Source organism: Lonchura striata, chromosome 10, assembly GCF_046129695.1.
Source record: "Lonchura striata isolate bLonStr1 chromosome 10, bLonStr1.mat, whole genome shotgun sequence".
Taxonomy (NCBI): domain Eukaryota; kingdom Metazoa; phylum Chordata; class Aves; order Passeriformes; family Estrildidae; genus Lonchura; species Lonchura striata.
The window spans coordinates 12,440,606-12,460,346 of record NC_134612.1 but is presented as its reverse complement, the minus strand read 5'-3'; the positions used below and the strand labels follow the sequence as shown (position 1 = coordinate 12,460,346).

The following is a 19,741-nucleotide window of genomic DNA, read 5'->3' as shown; positions in this document are numbered from 1 at the left end:
CTGCCTATATTTGTTTCTAAAATCTCTGTCATCATCTTATAATGAAACTATCAGTGTTGCTGGGCTTTATAATATATTTAGGTTTTCTGTCACATATATTTTTTTTCCATTATTCATACATTAATTTATATTAATTAATTAATAGGAAAAAGTATGTTAGCCAAAGTTCATTAAATTTATTGTCGATCAATATTGCTAGATTATTCCATTATATGGACAACTGTGAAAGAAAAGAAAGGAAAAAGGTAGATGAAATTAATATTAATAAAGTACCATGAGAAAAATATATTACCAGATTCAGGATTGGGGTTATGTAAATATTACTACAGTTGCAAAAGAAAGTTTTCCTAAAAGATCAGACCACAGTTACATTACCAGTGGCTTCAAGGGACAAACATCCCATAATGCACCTGCAACAAGTGTAAAATGTTTTAACAATCCCTGCATGCAAATTGTCTATAGAAATAAACACACACTTCACACACAAGGTATCTCAACAGGCAAGATTATAAATATTCTGGTTTTCTTTCTCATTTATTCATAGAATCACAATGTATCAGGCATTAAATTATGTGGTTAAGTAGAAATACCCATCCAACTGCGCAGGCATTCAAAAGTGATGGCTTAGAAGTTAAACTGGGATTTTAACATTTTGTAGAAATCAAAACTAATAGGACAGTTCAAAGCTCAGTACTTAAGACTGTCTGAAAACTCTAGCAAAAGCTCTCCAGAAGTACACGTTCAACTCACATTTTCAGAGACGGAAAAAGAAAAGAAAATCTGCATTACAAAGCATGCAACTGAGACAAAAAAATTAACATGAATAGTAAACTAGATAGCTATGAAATGATGGAGTATAAATAGTCCTAACTACCAGTAATTTTCCCAGAGTTGTCTGGGAAAACATTACATATGTGCTTGAACAGTATGTTGCCTTTTAACACTGACTTTCTTTTTGTTGCTGTCACAGCTGGGCCTACACGAGAGGAAAGTCATCATCATTCACACAAGCTGCTCATAAAGAGCACGCTCCAAGCCACAAGGAAAATTCACTTGCTATTATAGACAAGGTTATAAAACCCCATCTATTCCAGTGTTACTGACATTAATCTAGTTTATTTCCTTCCATTTAATTGAAAAAAGTCAGGAATTTACACTGTTGTATCTATAGCTGGGTTCCTGACATGAGTGATAAAACTGACAAATGAGAATATTAGTGAGCTGAGCATTTATAAACACATTCACATACATTTGTAGATTAAAAAAAAGTACTCTATAGATCTTGTTTTTTCTACTGGCATGCCAAAAAGGAAAATTAAAAGCAAACCTTGAGTTAATTGTCAATACTTCCATTTACTGACTGAAAAACACAGAGTTACTTAAAAAAAAAAAAATCTTAGCTCTGACAACAGTGGTATGCATCTGTCAACATCAAATTTAACTTTAGATCTTTCCAGTATTTCACTGCTACAATGTAGGTTTTAAAGTTGAGCATTAAGTATTTGTAACTCCAATGAGTTGTATTCAGTTTAATCACAAATTTTCAAAGTAAAGCTCAGATTCCAGATGATCAGCTAAGGCAGACCTACACCAATTATGTCCATATTTTTCAAGTTTTTATTTTATCCTGTTGACTATACAGCAGCAGTAAATGAGTTTGAATAAATGCTTAACATCTTTATCTGAATGTCAAATATAGCCATGTAAAAATTATAATTTTGATGGTTATTGTGGCTAATATATCACCATATGGGGTAATCATAATGGCTAAATCATATATCTGATTGCATACGTACGAAATAGCTTTGATTAACACTCAGAGATACGTGCAGTACTCAACAAAACAACCTTATTGTGTGAAGAAAAGGAAAAAGTCCTACTCAGTTACCTAAGTTCATTTTATTTCACAATACAGTCTCTAGTCCTTTGTGGTGAAACAGTTGCATCTTTGAAGGCAAAAAAGCCCATATTCATCCAAACTGCATTCTAGAATTACATATATGGAAAATGAATAATACCATTGAAACCTTTGATACAGTGGAATTAACATTTCTGTGATGCACATGCACAATATAGACTACCATGTTGTTAAAATAACACCATTTCATACCTGAGTGGTAATGAGTATTCAATGCAAAAGGGACTATAAAGCCCTTGTTACTCTGTTTCATAGATGATGTTACTACCTGGGAAGGCTTTAGAAGTTGAATGTTTGCAGCCCAGGACAGGGATAATAGGACAGTGAATGCTCTACTGTACTTCCTGAAGCTCTTTTTATCTCTAGCAGTGTAGGGAGAAGCAACACACAAGGCTACTTCCATTCTTGTCTGTGGAAAACATGAGGTGAGAATAAGGTCAAAACAAAACTGATACAACAATAGAGAAAGAAAAGACATATCTAACATGTTCCTCATCTTGCATAGCCTTCAACATGGTCCTCAAGAATACCGTATATATGAGAAAAAAACCCATTGTTAAAGGAGAAAAGAAACATGGTTAATAGGCTTTCCCCTGGCCTTTTCCTGTTACTGCTGGAAGTGATATTTCTTTTAAAAACAAAAAAACAAACAAACAAACACATTTCTCAGCATGAAAATGCCAAGTGTACTGAAAAATAAAATAGCTACCTGGCCCCAGAACCACTTACCAAAACTGATTAATAACTGTTGCTTTTAAACTTTTAAACTTGCATACCTAACAATGTTCTACAGATTAAATCTATAAGTCTATACAGAAAATTAACCATACACAATTTTATAAGTCTGATTCTTAAAAAAGAAGAGCTGTGTTGCACCAGAGATTACAATGTGTTGGGATTTGCAATAAAATACATTAATCAATACTTTTCAATCTGGGAACAGTGCAACAGTGCAACAAAACAAAGTGTGTACAGATAGAAAATACTCAATATCTGCACTGCTGTAAGCAAGACAAACTTTTCACAGTAAATATTCTAAATAGTTTTTGTTCATTATTTTGTGTATATGAGTGAATTTATCTATAACGTAAGCTTAAATATGTGTGAGTGTCCAAGAATATATTTATTCCAAACACTAGAGTGGGTTTATGTGTGTTTAGACTCTTGAAAAAGGTTTTTATCTTTACAGAATCTAACAAACTTTAAAATGGAATATAAGCCAATATTCTGCAAATTAAATGCACTTGTCCATTACAGCAGATGTTTTAATATGGGTATAAAAATTTACTTTCTTGCAGTATTATTGTACAATTCCAAGTTCTTGTTTTATAAATTCCAATGCATTTTTATTGGGATTTCAAAGAAACTACACAAATACATACTTTCATAATATTGCCTCCTTTTAATTGCTGTACCAGGAACACACTGCTGTAGAACTGTGACAAAATGAAAAGATCAGGCCAACATGCAGAGGCACAGGGAAAGTAAAATATTCAAGTAATGGGGATCACTGGGATTTTTTGAAACATTATTCTTTGACTTCCAGTAGAACAAACTGTCAATAGCACCACTCCATTAAAAAACTGCTTTATGCACAAATATCCAGGACAAAATGCAGTTACCTTGGTAATTCGTTAGCATGTGGTTATTTCAAATAAAAATATTGCATAGATTTTATAATACTATACTATTTGCATAGATTAAAAGATGAAGAATGGAAAGTGTTATGAGTGCATCCTGGTTACCATGGACACATTCCATTCTCAATGTTATTTGGAGGTGCAAGTGGTAAAGGAATTCACTACCACACTGCCTATTCCATAGGCATTTTCTTCATTAAAAAAGAGAGAAGAGGAAAGAATGAGCAAACCCAAATATAAACAGCAGCAACTAAACAAAGCTTCAGGTAAAAAGTCATTGCAATTTTTTTAACAATTAAAACAACTAATATTTAAGTGAAAATTAGCAAAAATTAAACTATTTAGGAAATATCTGTGAATTAATTAATTGTGAAATTAATCTGAACTATAGATTACCAGAAGTACAGAACTCTTTACATTGTCTGAGAAATTAATATTTGAAATTTGTCATATGGTGATCCATCTTTTAAGGATGTAGGTCTTATTCTTTCTTTAATCTCATTCGGAAGCTATAGAAGTAAAGATAAGTCTCACACGTCACACTCATCCTGTACAATAAGAAACCTCTGGGGGAAGCTGAGACAGACAGTGTGAATTGTGAAACCCTGTACAAAGGCAAATATGAGAAACTTTCTCCTTTCCCAGTACACATTATTAGGATTTCAAACTTCTTCATATTCAACTGGTAACTCAAAATACAGTTTCTCTGATTACAGACTATATGGAGGTTAACTTTTCCCTTAAATTATTCTCCTTTAAATAGTTAAATATTTCCTCTTAATTATTCTTCTTTGAAAATTTAAACATTCAACACATCGAAGGAAGGTGACTACAGAATCTCAAAAATAACATTTTTGAGATTCAGGAGATCTAGATTCAAACATCTTCCTCTGTCCCGGGTGAATGGCCTAAATCCCCAGTCTTTGTTTTTAGCCTTGGATTTGTTACTACACTCCAAGATCTCATTCCACTATACAGTGAAGGAGCCATTGTGTCTTCTACAGAGAAAATGTCACATTCTCAATTAGTCTTAAATCCCTTTTCCCAGATTATTTTATCAGATATTATATTAGTTCTCCATCATGTTTTTGTTTTTGTTTTTGTTTTTGTTTGTTTTTTTAAACACCTGTGCTTTTGGTTGGGTTTTGTAGATTGAAGAAGACCATAAAATCTTGATTTCAAAATTAGAGCGTTCAAATGCTTCTGTCACTCATTTTATCATTTTATCTTTTTTTCTCTTGCACAGTATTGTTGCATTGCACAGTATTGTTGCATTCAATACATATTGTTGTATTGAAGGGACAGCAAAATTATCAGAGGGAATAAAATATTACTCTAGAGGATCAGAGTCTTCACTTATGATCATGATACTTGCCATTTATTAATGTGGTTAAACAGGCAGACCTAGATCAGAATGCCACAAAGAGATTATTCCACTACTTAACAAAACAAGGCATGCAAGCTAAGTGCAAGACATAACATCCCTTTCTAGATGGATAAGACATGGACAGGTTTAATTTAAAACCATTTCCTTTAGTTTTGTCTTCCTTAATTCAGTTTCAAGGTCTCCCTCTTAAAATTTCATGTCTAGTCAATGCTTTGAATTTTTTTTGATGTTTGAGTTTGTTTCCTCTTTATTAGAGTAAAAAACTCCAAATAACATAACAGAGCAGTCAGACTTTTGCTCTCTGTATAAAATGTCCTGAAGTACAGCAGTGTTACAGTGCAAAGTAATTTTTAGGGAATCTGCACCTCTTTTAGTAAGTGTCTGTACATATAAATGGCAATGCTTTTTGTTACAGATGAAGTCTTAGTTAAATCATCCCACTGCTCCCTTCTTGGATACTTCTTATCTTCCTGATTTGCATATATCTGCCACCAGTTTAATCTAATATCGGCTGAGAACTCTTTTCCTATATTCGTATGTGGGCAGCTCACTTGCAGCACCGACATCTCCTACTCTAAATTTTTAGGAACATGTATTGCACTGGTCCCTAAAATCTCACATTTTTTAAGAACAGACTAACACTATCAGTGTGTTTTTCAAAGTTCCCTTGCTGTCTATTTACAGCTTTAATTCCACCTCAAATCAGAAGACAGGAACACTATAGAATCTATCACATGGTGCAGACATTCTCATATATTTCACTCCTACGCACATCTCCAGTTTTTAGAAAAAGCTGTGTTAACAAGTGTGCCCTTTCTCTCCATCAGTTATCAGCCCAGTACTACAGGTAGCATGTGCTACTTCTTGGTTGATTTTTTTTCCTGTTTCTTCAAACACTAGGATTTTTTCAGTCCAATTTCAATTACTCATTTTACATGAAACTTAACACCGATTACCTTTAGGTTTCAGTCTCATTACAAACTGCATAAGAGGAAAGAACTGTACAACTCAAATGTAGCACCAACTTAGCAAAAGCTGAAATCTCTTATTATAATTTGTCATGATAATTTGATATGCACGTGTATTAAAACATACATTGCATTTTCTGTCACAAGTATCTGCTTGCTTTTTTGATGCTTTTCAGCTACACAGCTTCCCTGCTTGCAATCCCCATCTGCTGTCATTCCTTTCACTCCATTGTTCACTATCATCCTATTATGTTATTTAGAACTCTGGCTTCAGACATGGTCCTAGGCTTCTGCTTCTACAGTATTATTTTGAGGTTTTCAACAAATGATTTCTATCATTTTATTGTGCAGTAGTGTTCATTCTTCTAGTTCCCACCCTTCTCCAGGTAATTTGGGTAATTCAGGCTTCAGCCAACAAATGACATTTACACTGGTTGTACCCAATGCACAATTTTAATCTAATTTTGTGAAGTCCATCCAAAAGCTGCAGGCACTTTTACTTTGGTTTTATTTAGTTTTATTTCAGTTTAACACAAACTGATTTAGTTTATATCAAATCAAAATCAAGCAAATCTTTAGAATAAAAATCCACAGAGCAATTTAGACTAGAAACTTTATTTAAAAATTATTTCTAGGTTCCTTTTATAGCCTATCTCACATTGAGATAAAAATTTGGAACCTTTTCTAGCTTTGCCTTCTACATGTCTTACCTTCTTTCCCTTGAACACTTGGCTGAGTGCATTTAATTACATTGGATAAATGAAAAAAGTATAAATATATGGTATGCTTCATCAAGGAAACATATCTGACAGTTCATCATGAATGCTACTGTGTATATGGAAAATGAAATAATGTATACAGCTGTTGGTTAATAAAGCAACAGAAAAAAGCAATAATTGTATTTCTAACTTGAAGCAGGAAAAAGGAAAACAAAATAGGCAAGAACACAAACTTACCTTTGGTAACATGAAAGCAGAATTCCTCCTGAGGTATCCCAAGACAGAACAAAGATTGATAAGGATTTCCTACCTATGTAAGGCAAGTAATAAATATAACTAAATCTTTCTTTGTATCTAAAGGGCAAGCACTAGCAATAAGGAACATGTGAACATGACTTGGTTACAGCAAGAAATATTTACATTATTAAGCAGAAAGTAGTTGTGATTGCTTACCTTGAGAAACTATAACACCTTCACAAACTGAAAATCATCCTTGACAGGCACGACTAATTAAGTATGATACTTTTAAAGAAAGCTACAAATATTAAAACCATGCATAATACTAAAAATTGGAGTTTAAACATTGCAATTCTGTGAGATCCTGCTGTCTGTATATTAACTAGTTATAAGTAGACAAAACCCAGCTAAGACAAAAGTAAAAAATGTATCTCTAGGCTACCAGTGATATAGTAAAACCAGGTTAATAGCAAATTAACTAAGATTACTTTATCATCTTTAACATACCTCAGTTAAAACTGATACGAGAATATTCCAATGCATCTTCAAATAACAGCTCAACCACTACTGAGAAAGGATTTTATAAGCCCACACAACAGCACTGCATTATCATAGGCTCACTTAGAACTCAACCTCACAAGTAATAAGCATTCCATATAAGATATATATCTAATTTCAAATCAATAAATGAATGTTTCACAGGGTTAAGCATTTGGTAATGTTTGTGAGGAAAAAAACCCCAAAACAACAACCCTCCAAAAAAGAGAATTGAGCCTTCTGGGAAAGTAAAAACCTACCACTTACATTGCTGTATTTAATGCCTTTTGTAGAGAAATCTTGCTCCACTAATAATGAAAGCCCTGAAATTCCAGCATTGCCAGTGCAACACATCACAAATTGCATTTCAGTTGTTAAAAGCCCAAATTTTCCTATGTCAGTTCTTGTGCTGTATTACATCTTCAATATTGCAGCATGACCAAAGAATTCCCAAATCTTCCCCAAAACCATTTGGATAAGATCTAGCAACTGCATACACTCAAAGGTGGCACATCACAGAAGAAGTGAGAGATACCATCAGGCATCCAAACTGTAACACATCATAACACTGCTAAACTAACTTATTTTAGTTTTGGACAGACACCTGACAGCAATATTCATGTTTTTCCAGTGCAGCATTATTTCCCCAGAGAAACTGTCTCCATTTTCTCCAAGTAGCTCTACAGCTTACTTTGATATCTGATTTAGAGACAGCAGAAAAAGCAAAGGCAATTTGCCTATGTATTTTAGGCTTGATGAACATTCTCCTGATAATAACTGCTTAATACTGTGTGATAGCATTACTATGAAAATGTTTGATTCTTTTGGAAATATACCTTTTCAGCATAGCAGAGAATTTCCTGAGCTGGGACAAAATGGCTGCTGTCTCCTGGTCTCAACAAACAATTTTTGAAATATTTTTACTCTATGAAAACAAGTTCCTATTTTATGCAGTTGAAGTTTTCCATACAAATATCTCATAATAAAAATATATTTTTTTTAACTCCCTCTTGAAAATTTCTGTGCTCTTTTTGTTTGCTTAGAACACAAATCTCTGTTTGAAAAGTCAAAGAAGAAACTTGGATAGAATCCAGTTAGGTAGTAACAGATACAGCATCCCTCAGGTTTCAAATGCAAATAAAATAGTAGAATTTTGAAAAAGGTTCATCTCCCACAGATATTTACTTAAAATAAGACTTATCTTTCCAAAAATTGTTTTGTGTAACACGAAATTAATTTCAGCTCAATTACTATTAGAACATCTGTTAGTTTCCCCCCATCCATCTGTCTTAAGCACTTCGAATGGCATCTGCTGTCAATCAAATAGGTTACATATCAAATGTCATCATAAAGACTCGAAAACAAGCCCAAGATATAAGAGTTAACTGTATAATATCTTTTTTCCAAATGGAGGAGTTATCCTTGCAGGTTTAATAAATCATGAAGGTCCTCACAACTGAAAATCAGCCAGTCAACCACTACAAGGATCATTTATTAATGTCTCCTAAAATGGAAATTTTATTGAAAATGATAAGTTGCTGGAGTGTTTTGTTTTGCTTAATTTTTGTTTGGGTTATGTTGGTGGTGGTGATTTTTTGATTGTTTGGGTTTTTGTAGTACAGAATTTAAAGAGATCAGTTAGAGAATGGGGTTGTTTATTGAAAATGGATTTTTAAAAATAAGTTCTTAAAGATTTAAGTGCTATAAGTTCAGAATTTTTGCTTACAACTAAAAAAGCCAGAAAAAAAGCTGTATTTTTATAATTATAGGATCTTTAAAGCAAATGCTATAGTACTGAGTATCCAAAATAATGTGCTGTGCTAAGAATGTATTGATTTAATCAGAAACTGATTAAAGACATAGAGGTGAACACTAAACAATAGGAGCAATGAGGGGTAAAGAACAAGAACGTTCATGAGAACTGTTTGCCCAGTTACTTACACTGTTTGTTCATCTACATGTCCTGTGTATATCTTTGAGAGAACCCAGTTGCTGATCTCTGGCCAAACATACAGTTCTGCAGTTGCATATTTGACAGAGTCCTGGCTGCCACACAAGCAGATCATGTGTGGAATATTGCAAGAACCATGGCAGCCTTGTGAATGTACTGAGCTGGTCTTTTGTGGCTAAGTAGCTGAACGTTTTACTAACATGACAAAATCTTCTGATTAGTGTAGCATTCATTAAATGGTGACAGATGCTAGTATTAATTACATGTTGAGCAGATCATTTTCCCATTACATTTCTTTTGTTACCAGCCTCATCATTCCAGTTATCAGCCTGCCCTATAAGCAGATTAAGCACCAGACTTTTTTTTTTTTTGAGGGTGGGGGATGTGTGTCTATATTCCTTGTTTGACCAAAATGAGTGACTGATCTTTCCTACACTACCCCACCATCTGGATTCCTCTCTTGCACTTTTCAAAACCTGTACTTATCATGTGTTAGACAATTTATAAGGAATGTTATTTTGAAAGGTTATTTGGGTGGCTCTCTCAAGCCATCTTACATTTAATGTTGGAAGCCATAGAATTAATCACTTGCCTTGTACAAACAGATAACATCTATTGTTTTTTGTGATAAACCTTGCCAAACTATAACTGGTATATCAAATAATAATTTGGCATTTAAAGATTGAAAAACATGTACAGTAAAAGGTATACGTGAAACAAGTTGCCATCTCTCATGTCAGTCTTGAACAAAAAGATTCCCACTCTATGTAATAGTACATGCACTCAAACAAAACAAAAACTATTCACCATTCCCATGAATACTAGGAGGATTCCTCAAACACATTTGATGGCCAAGAATGATTTTTTATTTATTATGTTTATTCTGACATGTACACCAACTTCTCCTTCATAACAACTCAGAGTAGCCCTGGAGAGGAAAAAAGGAAACAAATAAAAAAAAATTGAAAAGTACAAATGGGAAAGTCATTCATCTGGAAATAATTTCTGCCATAAACCAAAAGGTTATAAATTGAAAGTTGACAGAGGAGAAGGACATTGGAATAATAACTAATTGAAGGATGATCAAGAGTCATTAATGTGATTTTGGTAGAGAAAGTTAAATACAAACCTAAAATTTAAATCACCCAGGTTTTTTCAGAAGACATGGGGAAGTAACAATGCTTTTGCACATGGTACTTATTAGGCTTATTATTATTAAGAACAAAAGTATTAATGGGAATAAGTGCAATGAGAAAATGAGAGTGACCAAGAAGCAATGAGAAAATGAGAGTGACCAAGAAGCAGAGAGCCTGTTCCAGAAGTGGAGACTGATAAAACAAAACAAGCCCTATCCAGAGTGTGTAATTTATTAAATATATACAATATATCTCATATATATATACACACACATATACAGCATCGTTACCTACACAAAAGATATCCAAACGAAATAAATGTAAATGAATCTGCATAACTGCACTTCTAACCATCAGAGAAGTGATGATCTGGAGCAATTGTTCTGTGTGAAGTAGCAGAGGAAGAAAAGCTTCACTGCCTTTGAAACACATCAAATCCCATTTATGCTATGAAGATCTATTATGTAGCTGGATCAAACAGCAGGCACTGGGACTGAATGACCTGAAGTTGTCTCTTTCAGTCTTATTTTTCTGCAGTGGAACTGGCAGATGCCCACACAGGGAAAATATGTGGAATAGTTTCTGTGCATTTGTAAAATTATGATTGCTGACTTAAAATAGCTACTTGAAAAAAAATTATTTTTGCTGATGGCTCAGAAGATCTCTCCTTCCACACTATCCAGCTGGGTGAATTGTATTCTGTGAATGCTCATCATGTAACTAAGTTTCTTGCCCTAACACATTTTTAAGATCTTCTGTATTTGTACAGAATTTCTGGTTCTGTGACAGTTTGACTTTATAGTCAGCTGATACCTGGAAATCCTGGCCATGACCAGGGCCAGAAGCCTTGGAGCTTTTTAAGACATGCCCAGTGCATTTATAACTTCATCCTGGAGAAGCTGAATTTACTGCTCATGTAAAGCCCAAGTAGAGTGTTCAAAGAAGGGCAACACTGGACAGAATTATGGGAGCTTTCATACAAATCCACTATGCAGCCACGAACTCCCTTTTTGCTTTAAAGAAAACAACAACAGACAATTCTGAACCCACTCACTTCCAAGAACAGGGCTATTCAAAGTAGCTGGTTTCAGCATTCATGAAACCCTGTGCTAGATTGGAGGCTTAGACTGTGAGGCCTTTTAGGCAAAAACTGTTATTTATTAGGAAACTGCAAAATAGCACACTAGGAACGTGAGCCAATGACGAGGCCTCCTAACCCAGGATGGCTAAATATATTTTACATGAGACACAACTTGGAACATCAGTGATGCACATACCTTCAACTGCTATTTTTGACACAGGTCTCTTTGCAGGAGATTCCATAGCCTGTAGAAAGGTTAACTAAGCATCCCGAAGTTTTACATGTACAGAAGTTAAAACTGGAGACACTACTTATGTGAAGGTGTTTTGAGAGTAAGAAATTAAAATTTGAGTGAATTGGGAAGCTTTGCTGGAATCAGATGCATTAGCTTAAGAAAATATAGTGATATATTGAAATACCTACATTCACTGCACAATACTCAAATGATCTTACTGCCATAAAATCAAAGCTGAATTTTTAAAACAGTCCAAACTAGTTATTTTTCAATGACACCAGTTTCCTGGTAATGCTTTGTACAATAAGCATTTGCAGAATAATTTGAACTTACACTCATGGTTATGAAGCTTTTTTGCATGGTTTATGTTAACTGATTTTGCTTCGTTTTCAGGATATATTTGGGCAGCTGAAAACAAACCCAAGAATAGATACCTCAAGGGTGTGACAGGAAACATATGAGAACCAAAAACCTGAAGACAGAAATAATAACAAGAACCATCTTATTTTTATTATCCAAGGGCAAAAATGAATATCCAAGACACCACAACACTCAGTCACATTCCACAGACTTTCAGAGCACTGGTAGGATTCCTATGGGGTCAGTGGGACAGGCCCAGTACAAGACTTCAGCTACCCAAAAACACGTATTTCCCAGTTATTGTGCAGCAGTTCTTTCCTGAAAGAACGTATGTTCATTATTTTGGTCTTCTTTATGAAAACAAACTGAAAATTTCCTCCTAGTTTAAAAATATATTGTGGGTTTTTTTGGTTCTGGTGAGACATTTAGAAAACTTTCTCAGAAAAGTTTCTGAAACTTTACATTTTCTAAATTATTATGTTCAGCTTGAGACAAGCATTTTTGTTTGTCTCTTTAATAAATATAAAGTAAATAAACTGAAGTTAAAAAAGTCTCAAAATGAAACAAAGACTATATTTGTATTTTTATTTCATAATCTTATAAACTCACAGATTTGTTAAATTTCATTTATTTGTTAATTTGTTAAATTTCCTTTGTCCAACATTTCTCATTGATGATTCTATTAGATTATTCTGAAAAATACTCATATCACACATTTTGCAAGATATTTTAAAACAAAGGTTTAAAAAACTCTTCCAAGATATTTATTGTGGCTTATTTCCCTGTTTGAAAAACCAGTTATCTGCACTGGTGAAAGGCAGGACATATAACATCTCCAGGTACAATGTGGAAAATGTATACAGCCATCCCATTCCTAGATGCTAATTTCATGTTCTTGGAATGACATGTTAGATTATTGCTTACCCCTCTGCCTTAAGTGTGATTACCCTGAAAGTGCAGCTAAACTTATCTTTCTTTAGAAGGAATACTTAAAGATTTGTTGTTTATTTGCGTTAAATGTCACAGCACATTTATTTTTTTTGAGGCATTTCTGAGAGTAAACTTATGTCTGCTTTAAAGGTACAAAATCAGGACGTGTATATACTACTTCGCGAGGTTTCTAACTCATATTTCTCTTTCCTCCTTTCCGCTGGCTCCTCACCCAGAGCCCATCCCACAGGCTCGGGAAAGCCCAGGAGGAAGGAATCTCCCACATACCGAGGCTCCCGGTCTAGACGCACTTCGGCCCATGCCTGCAAATACCTTTTTGGTAGCCAGCCCTCAGGCAGCCGGGCGTTCCCAGCCCCCAGGAGGCCCGACCAGCGGCACTCACTGGGGGCGCCTCCCGGGTCGCTTCCTGGCAGCGTTAACGGGGCTCTCGTCCTGCTCCGGCACGGAGGGGCTCCTTCCCCAAGGACAAGCCCTCGCTAAAGGCGCTGCCGCCTCAGGCTGCCGCTCTGCCTGCCTTCCTTCCTGGGCGGCGGAGAGAGCGGCGGCCCCGCGCGGCTCCGGCGCCGCCATTTTGGGACGCTGGCGGGAGGTCTCCATGGCAACCAGGAAGGGGCGGACATCGCGCGGGGTCACCGCTAGCCCGGCCCCCTCTTAAAGGAGCAGCCGCGGCGGCCCCGCGGTGCCGGGCAGGGTCTGACCCCCGCCGCCAGTGCCACCAGCGACCCGCGCCCCGGCCGCCCCGTGGCCGCCCCGAGGGGGGACGTTCCCGCGGACCCGAGGTGACGACCCCGGCGGAGGGATACCGACCGCCGCCGGCGGCTTCGCCGAGCGCAGCGAGCGGGCCGCGCTCCGGGACGCGGCGGGGGCTGCGCGGGGGGCGGCAGCCGGGGCAGGGGCCGCCCGCCGGCCCGGGGCGCGCGCGGGCCCCGGCGGGGCCCCGGCGCCGGGAGAAAGTAGTCCCGCGGCCTCCCCCTCGCGCCGCTGGAAGGGGTTCGGCGGCGGAGGCGGCGGACGAGGCGTCGCTCGGTGCTGCGGCTTCAGCTGATAATTGAAGGGAAGCGAGGCGGCTGCTGCCGGGAGGAGGGAGGCACGGAGCGTCTGCGGAGGCCGCACCGGGACAAACTAGGTACCCGGGGCCCCTCCGCTCGGTCGGGGGGCGCCGGGGAGGCGGGCGCGGGGCGGCGGGGCGCTCGCCGGGCCCCTCGGCGACTCCGGGCCGGGCCTGTTGTGTCATCCTGGCATTAGACGAGCTGCCCTTCCTGGCGGCCCGGGGCAGGGGGAGGGGAGCGGCGCCATCCCGGAGCATTGTTGCAGATGGGGGTGGGGGGGCGAAGGGGAGCCGGGAACGACGCGGCGCCGCGCTGGTGAGTGTGTGGGGCGGCCCGGAGGGGTGGAATGGGGCCCTCGCTGTGGAGGGAAGGGGTGGAAACGGAGCTGACAAAATGGCCAGGCGGCCCCCGAGCCCGCTGCAGGGGCATCCCTCGCCCCCCTAGCCCGGGCAGGGGTGCCGGGGGCCGCCTGGCCTTTCCCGGGCCGCCTGGTGGGGAGGGGGCGGCAGCGCGGCCGCCCCTCGGCGGGCCCTGTGTGGCTGCTGATACAAAAGGGCAGTGTCAGTGTTGACACTGCCGTGCCGATTTCGATGCCCTTCCATGTCTTCCCTCCCCCACTCCGCTTGGCCCCCTTTTCCATAGTGGTCCTTTCTTTCCCACCCCCTTATATTTTTTTCCCCTCTAAAGAAACTAGGGAATATCTTAAAGGAAATATAGCAATTTATTTTTCTTTTCCTCCTGCCCAGCTCGGTAAAAATGCTAAACAATCGGCCGACGTCCATATTTCACAAGCTTTTTTGGGGGGAGGAAGAAGGTGGGCAGAAAACGGAGGCGCCCGTGGGGTCGGAGTCACAAAGCTGGCTGCCCACGAAGGGGATTATTTTCGCAGCTAAATGTTTTCGAGCTGATGTTTTTCTTGTTTTCAGTCAAGAAGCAAGTTGTTGCCTGGTTCTTGCGTTTGCTTGCATAATGCGTCGTACTTGGAGGCTGATCAAACGCTGGGCTCTGCCTTTCCTGCCTGGCTCTTCCTCCTTCCCTTTTCCCGGGGGGCTGGGTCGTGGGACAGGTTAGAGGGGGCTGGTGGCGCTGGGGCTCCCGGCTGCTGCCCCGCGGATCCGGGGAAGGGAAGGAACCGAGGCCGGGGCTCTCGCCAGACCTGCAGGCCTGTCTTCCTGTGTCCAACTTTTTTATTGTTCCCCCTTCCCCCTTCCGAGTGCACGGGCTCTCCGGCAGGCGGGGGTTTGCACGGCTCGGGAGTCCCAAAGTCTAGACGGGGAACCGGAAAATAATAGGGGAAAGAATGGAAAGTTGTGTCAAGGGCTTTGGGGGAAAAACATCGACGTATCGAACAAAGGTCCTGCCTGTGTTGGAGAGAGAGGCCTGCATGTGAGGCCTGATTGTGTCGCATTTACACACGGGGAAGAAATGAGTGCTTGGTACTGGCCTAAATTTATTCTGTAAGTCTAGCATGGAACTTAGGAATGCTTTCAGAGAGTGTGTAGTTTGTTTTGGGAGAGTTTTTATTATGTGTAGCAATCCAGTAATGGTTTTTATTTTAAAACCTTTTTTTTCCCCTAAAAAGACAGTTCAGGTTGTTTTTGTTTTTTTTTTTTTTTTTCCTGCCTTGTTCAGCAGAAATAATACTGATTCAGAGCTTCTAACACTGTAATACAAAACTTAGACTAACTTCCACAGTTTGTGTTGCATGTATTATGAATTTTGAGCTTCCTGGTTCTTTAAAGGCTGCCATAAAGAGGAGTTCAATAGTTACCAGCTGATAAATTTGAAGTACATCTATCATAATGAGAAAGAAGAGGAATTCTGAGCACTTAAATTAATTTTTCAAGATTTTCTTGTGTGAACTGACACTGTAGGTATTCTTTTGCATGACTTTAAAAACTAGCAAGCATTCCTGTGATTATTTCTGTTTATCTCTGGTGTAGTCTCTTCGGTTCTCCCTCTTCCACTCTCAAAACTAGAGTTCTCATTGTACAGGGTTGGGGTTTTGGTTTGGTCTTTTTTTTTTAATTTTAAATTAAAAAAAAAAAAGGTATTCAATTTATGTGGTTTCTGAGATTTATTAAGATTTTTGATAAGCTAAAAGTTTTTAAACAAGTTGTATTTTATGTATGTAAAAATATACACAATGGGCATGAAAGCATGATGAGAAATAACTATAGTTTTCTATTTTCTGGTAGTCTACTTAATAAATATGTATAGGAATTAAATGTATATTATGAAAATACCAGTTAAAATATCAGTTTGCAGCTGATATTTTAACAAAATATGTTGTATTTGAACTAAGAAATTTAAAAACAGTAGTCTGGTGAATAAATTCTGAAAATAATGGTTAAGTTTTTGACAATATACATGTTTTTAACTCGCAGTAGTTTCTGTATTTGTAAAATGGAGCTGATTGTCAGCTGCTCAGTTCTTTTGATCTTAAATGCAAAGGTGTTTTTAAATTTTATTGTTTGGTGTATCTTACTGTTGTGTTAGAAATACAGGTAATCAGATTTTTTTTTTCCCCTTTCTTAGGGTTTTTTCTGAGAAAAATGAGTAGTACACTTGAATTAACAACTTTTAAGTCTTCAGTCTCCAGATGGTTGCATAGGTAGGAACCTAAACATGTCTTAGCTTTTAGTGGAAAGACTGTAGGTCATCCACATTGTGACATTACTGCTTATTAATATAGCAGATCTACTTCAGTAGGAGTGCCAACCTGTTGAGTAAGAGCTTAGGAAAATGGAGTCTTTTTATGTCTTGCAGAAGTTTTTCAGGTCAAAGTGACCATTAGGGAAATATTCTGCATCTTCCCAGTAAATGAATACTCCAAGCTGTCATTCCTAATTGGGAATCATGCACAAGTTTTTGTGGTTTTTTTTTTTTTTAAGTTTTCCTTTTTGTGTTGTACTTTGACTGTCTTCAAACCCAGAGTGTAAATATTACAGAAAAAAAGTGCAATGAAAACTTGTTCTTATAAAATCATTCCTAAATTTGAAGTCTAAAGCTGTAGGTGACAACAGCACTATTCCTTCTGCAGCAGTGTAACAAAAATAAAATGCATTTGTTTTTAATGCCATCAGTGGAGACATGATCAATTTCCATGTGGATCCTTACATCACTGATAAGTCCAGTTACTTCTCTGCAGCAGTCCAAAACTATAACCTGACTAAATTCCTTTTCATTTTGAAGTGATGAAGCAGAAGTAGGAAAGTCAGTGAGAAAACTGCATGTTGGTACCTAATTTGCAGCTAAATGAATCTCACAGCTATGTTAATCTTGTCTTTATAGGCCATGCTATATTTTCTAACAAAGTAGTTGGTAAGCATCATATAGCGCACTTTCGATCATGGGTCTGTCTTTTGTCACACTGAGGCTAAATTACTGTGACAAAGTATAATCAGGTACTGAAGTACAACATGGTGAACAAATACAGTATTGCTTAAAACTTAACCCAGAATGTTTCTGGGATCTCCCATTGCCTGTTGGATGATCAGTGTCCTGTTCATCACCTGTCAAATTAGTAACACCCCTCATAATGCACTCTGTTGACTCTTTAATGCTATTTTCATCAAGGTGTCACTGCCCCATTCAGTACTGACTCTGAAGGTAGTAGCACATTGGATTTTTTTTTAATAGAGTAGCTAAAAGTTACTCAAAGTAATTAGCATTGGGTGAGTATGCTTAGTTTTATGAAGAAGTAATATTTTAAATGTGCTCTTAATCACTACATTGTATCACAGCAGATTTATGGCAGTATATGAAGGAACTTCTTACTGAGGGTTTCCATAGCTCAGTTTTAACTTAGGCCATGAGGTTGATAGCTGCAAAACAAAGTCATACTAACTTTTTTCCTTGGTGTATTTTTTTTCAATTTATATGGAATAAAGTGCTTCTCAAGGAGCAAAAATATTTTCAGAGTTCTAAGTGGTGAGCAATAATGAAAAAAGTGCTTGTATGAGCCACTTGGCTCAGGTTCATTTTTTTTAACAAAACAGTTGCTGAATTCATGTTTTAAAGTTATCTTCTGTAAATAAAGAAATTTTAGCTACTTAGAAATTTTAGTACAGTGTCTGTGGAGGACAGGGCTAAGTCTACTGGCTTCTCCTGTCTGCTTTCAGATACAATGGTTGCTTTAGTATGAAGTTCAGTTTGAGGAGCAATTGTTCTCCTAGTCCTGCCATCAAGCTGAGTCCAACTGTGTAAATATGCATATTCTCCTTCTATTCTGTCTGGCAGCTAGGGTTCGAGCACACAAAACCAATCTGTTTACTCTCCTCATCTGTGATGATGCTTGTCTTGCAAGGTACTGACTGTTGCCAGTCTAAGTGGACTCATGGAGCTACTTGGTACAAATATGGCAGCAAACTGCCCTGAGAGCAGTAGATGGTCAACTCTGTAAGGAAAAAATGGAAATATTGTTTTAATATAGGAGAAATGGAAAACTTAGGTTTATTATCAAGAAAGTTAATCATGATGGTTTAATATTGGACTTGAATATTGAAGATGCATGAGAAATACTAGCAATGATGTTCAAGCCATGGTTACCTTCCATTGCTCCAGAAAAGCCTCTCTTGTAAGGATTCATACAGTAAGCCTGTTTGCAAAGCTTGGAAACCTCAGGAAGTTACTTGGCCCTTCTCACATTTAATGTCTTATACCCTTGAATAGTTTTTCATTGATTGCAGCCTGATGAAAAGAGGTCTGTTTTCTGGTGTGATAAGAAAGAACAAACTCCAAACCTTACTAATATACAAAAGTATGCTTGGAGAAGAAACTGGAATGATTCTATCAGTGTGTAGTAATACTGTGCTGGCTCATGGACTGGGGGGAATATCTAATTTTCTCAAGTGTTTTCTATATGATTTGTTTTGGTAGTGTCCACATAAAGTACCCATGCTGAACTGCAAAATTCTGGCCTTTGTGAAAGGTAAAAGGGTCTGAGTCATCTTCTGGAATGTGAACCTTGAGTTGTAGGGAGCAATTTGGTGTTTCAAATTGGAAAGTGAGGTCTCTTTTTGAATAAGATGGTTTTTTTTAGGCTCTGAAAGGCAAGGTATATTTCACATTTATTCTGCTTTCAGAGCAACTTGTTGCTGACAACTTGTGTTCTGTTGCATGAAGTCCAAATAACTAAGCATAGTGTAAAGAAGGGCACATAGTTGCTAGACTTCTGTAAAGCTGGAAATAAAAGAATACAAACATGTTTTCTTCTCTTGTGTATGTATGTTTTTTTGGGAACCAATGTGTTAAACTTTCAGGAGGCTGTCAGGCCCTGAGATGGGCATTAGACTTAATACTGGCAGTGTGCACCTCTTTCAGTTCTGTAGTTGTCTGTTTGAAGTGTGGTTAATATCAATGTTTATTAACACAGAGGAGTAACACTATTTTTTTGCCTTGCTTTTCAGGTGTAGCTTTTAATAGTAAAACTGTTATGAAAACTAGGTCTGTGACAAACTCATGCCCCAAGGTAACTAGGTGTAGATTTAGCTATGTTTGCTTTTTAGAAAGCATGTATCCTGTTCTGTTCTCCCTCATTTTTCTCCACATCTGTCTTCTGTCTTGCCTT

The 19,741-nt window shown here is 37.9% G+C and overlaps 1 protein-coding gene and 1 long non-coding RNA gene across 9 annotated transcripts in view; one reads left to right on the top strand and one right to left on the bottom strand.

Annotated features, from left to right (window-relative positions):
• Positions 1–853: 853 nt before the first annotated feature.
• Positions 854–13,701, bottom strand: LOC110473950 (uncharacterized). Its single transcript, XR_002466005.3, has 3 exons — positions 13,433–13,701; positions 6,870–6,942; positions 854–2,327 (listed from the first exon to the last, which is right to left on the bottom strand). It is a non-coding gene; the product is annotated as an uncharacterized LOC110473950 (long non-coding RNA).
• A 97-nt stretch (positions 13,702–13,798) lies between these two features.
• TRIP12 (thyroid hormone receptor interactor 12) overlaps positions 13,799–19,741 on the top strand; it is an 81,244-nt gene continuing 75,301 nt past the window's right edge. For 5 of the 8 annotated variants that reach the window (XM_021536976.3, XM_021536975.3, XM_021536974.3 and 2 more), the window contains exon 1: positions 14,068–14,246. The gene's annotated coding sequence lies outside the window, so the exon portion shown is untranslated. Of the gene's footprint in view, positions 13,900–14,067; positions 14,247–14,407; positions 14,485–14,905; positions 15,627–19,741 lie in introns of those variants that run through there. The other 3 variants (XM_077785657.1, XM_021536971.2, XM_021536972.3) reach the window with 3 other exon arrangements.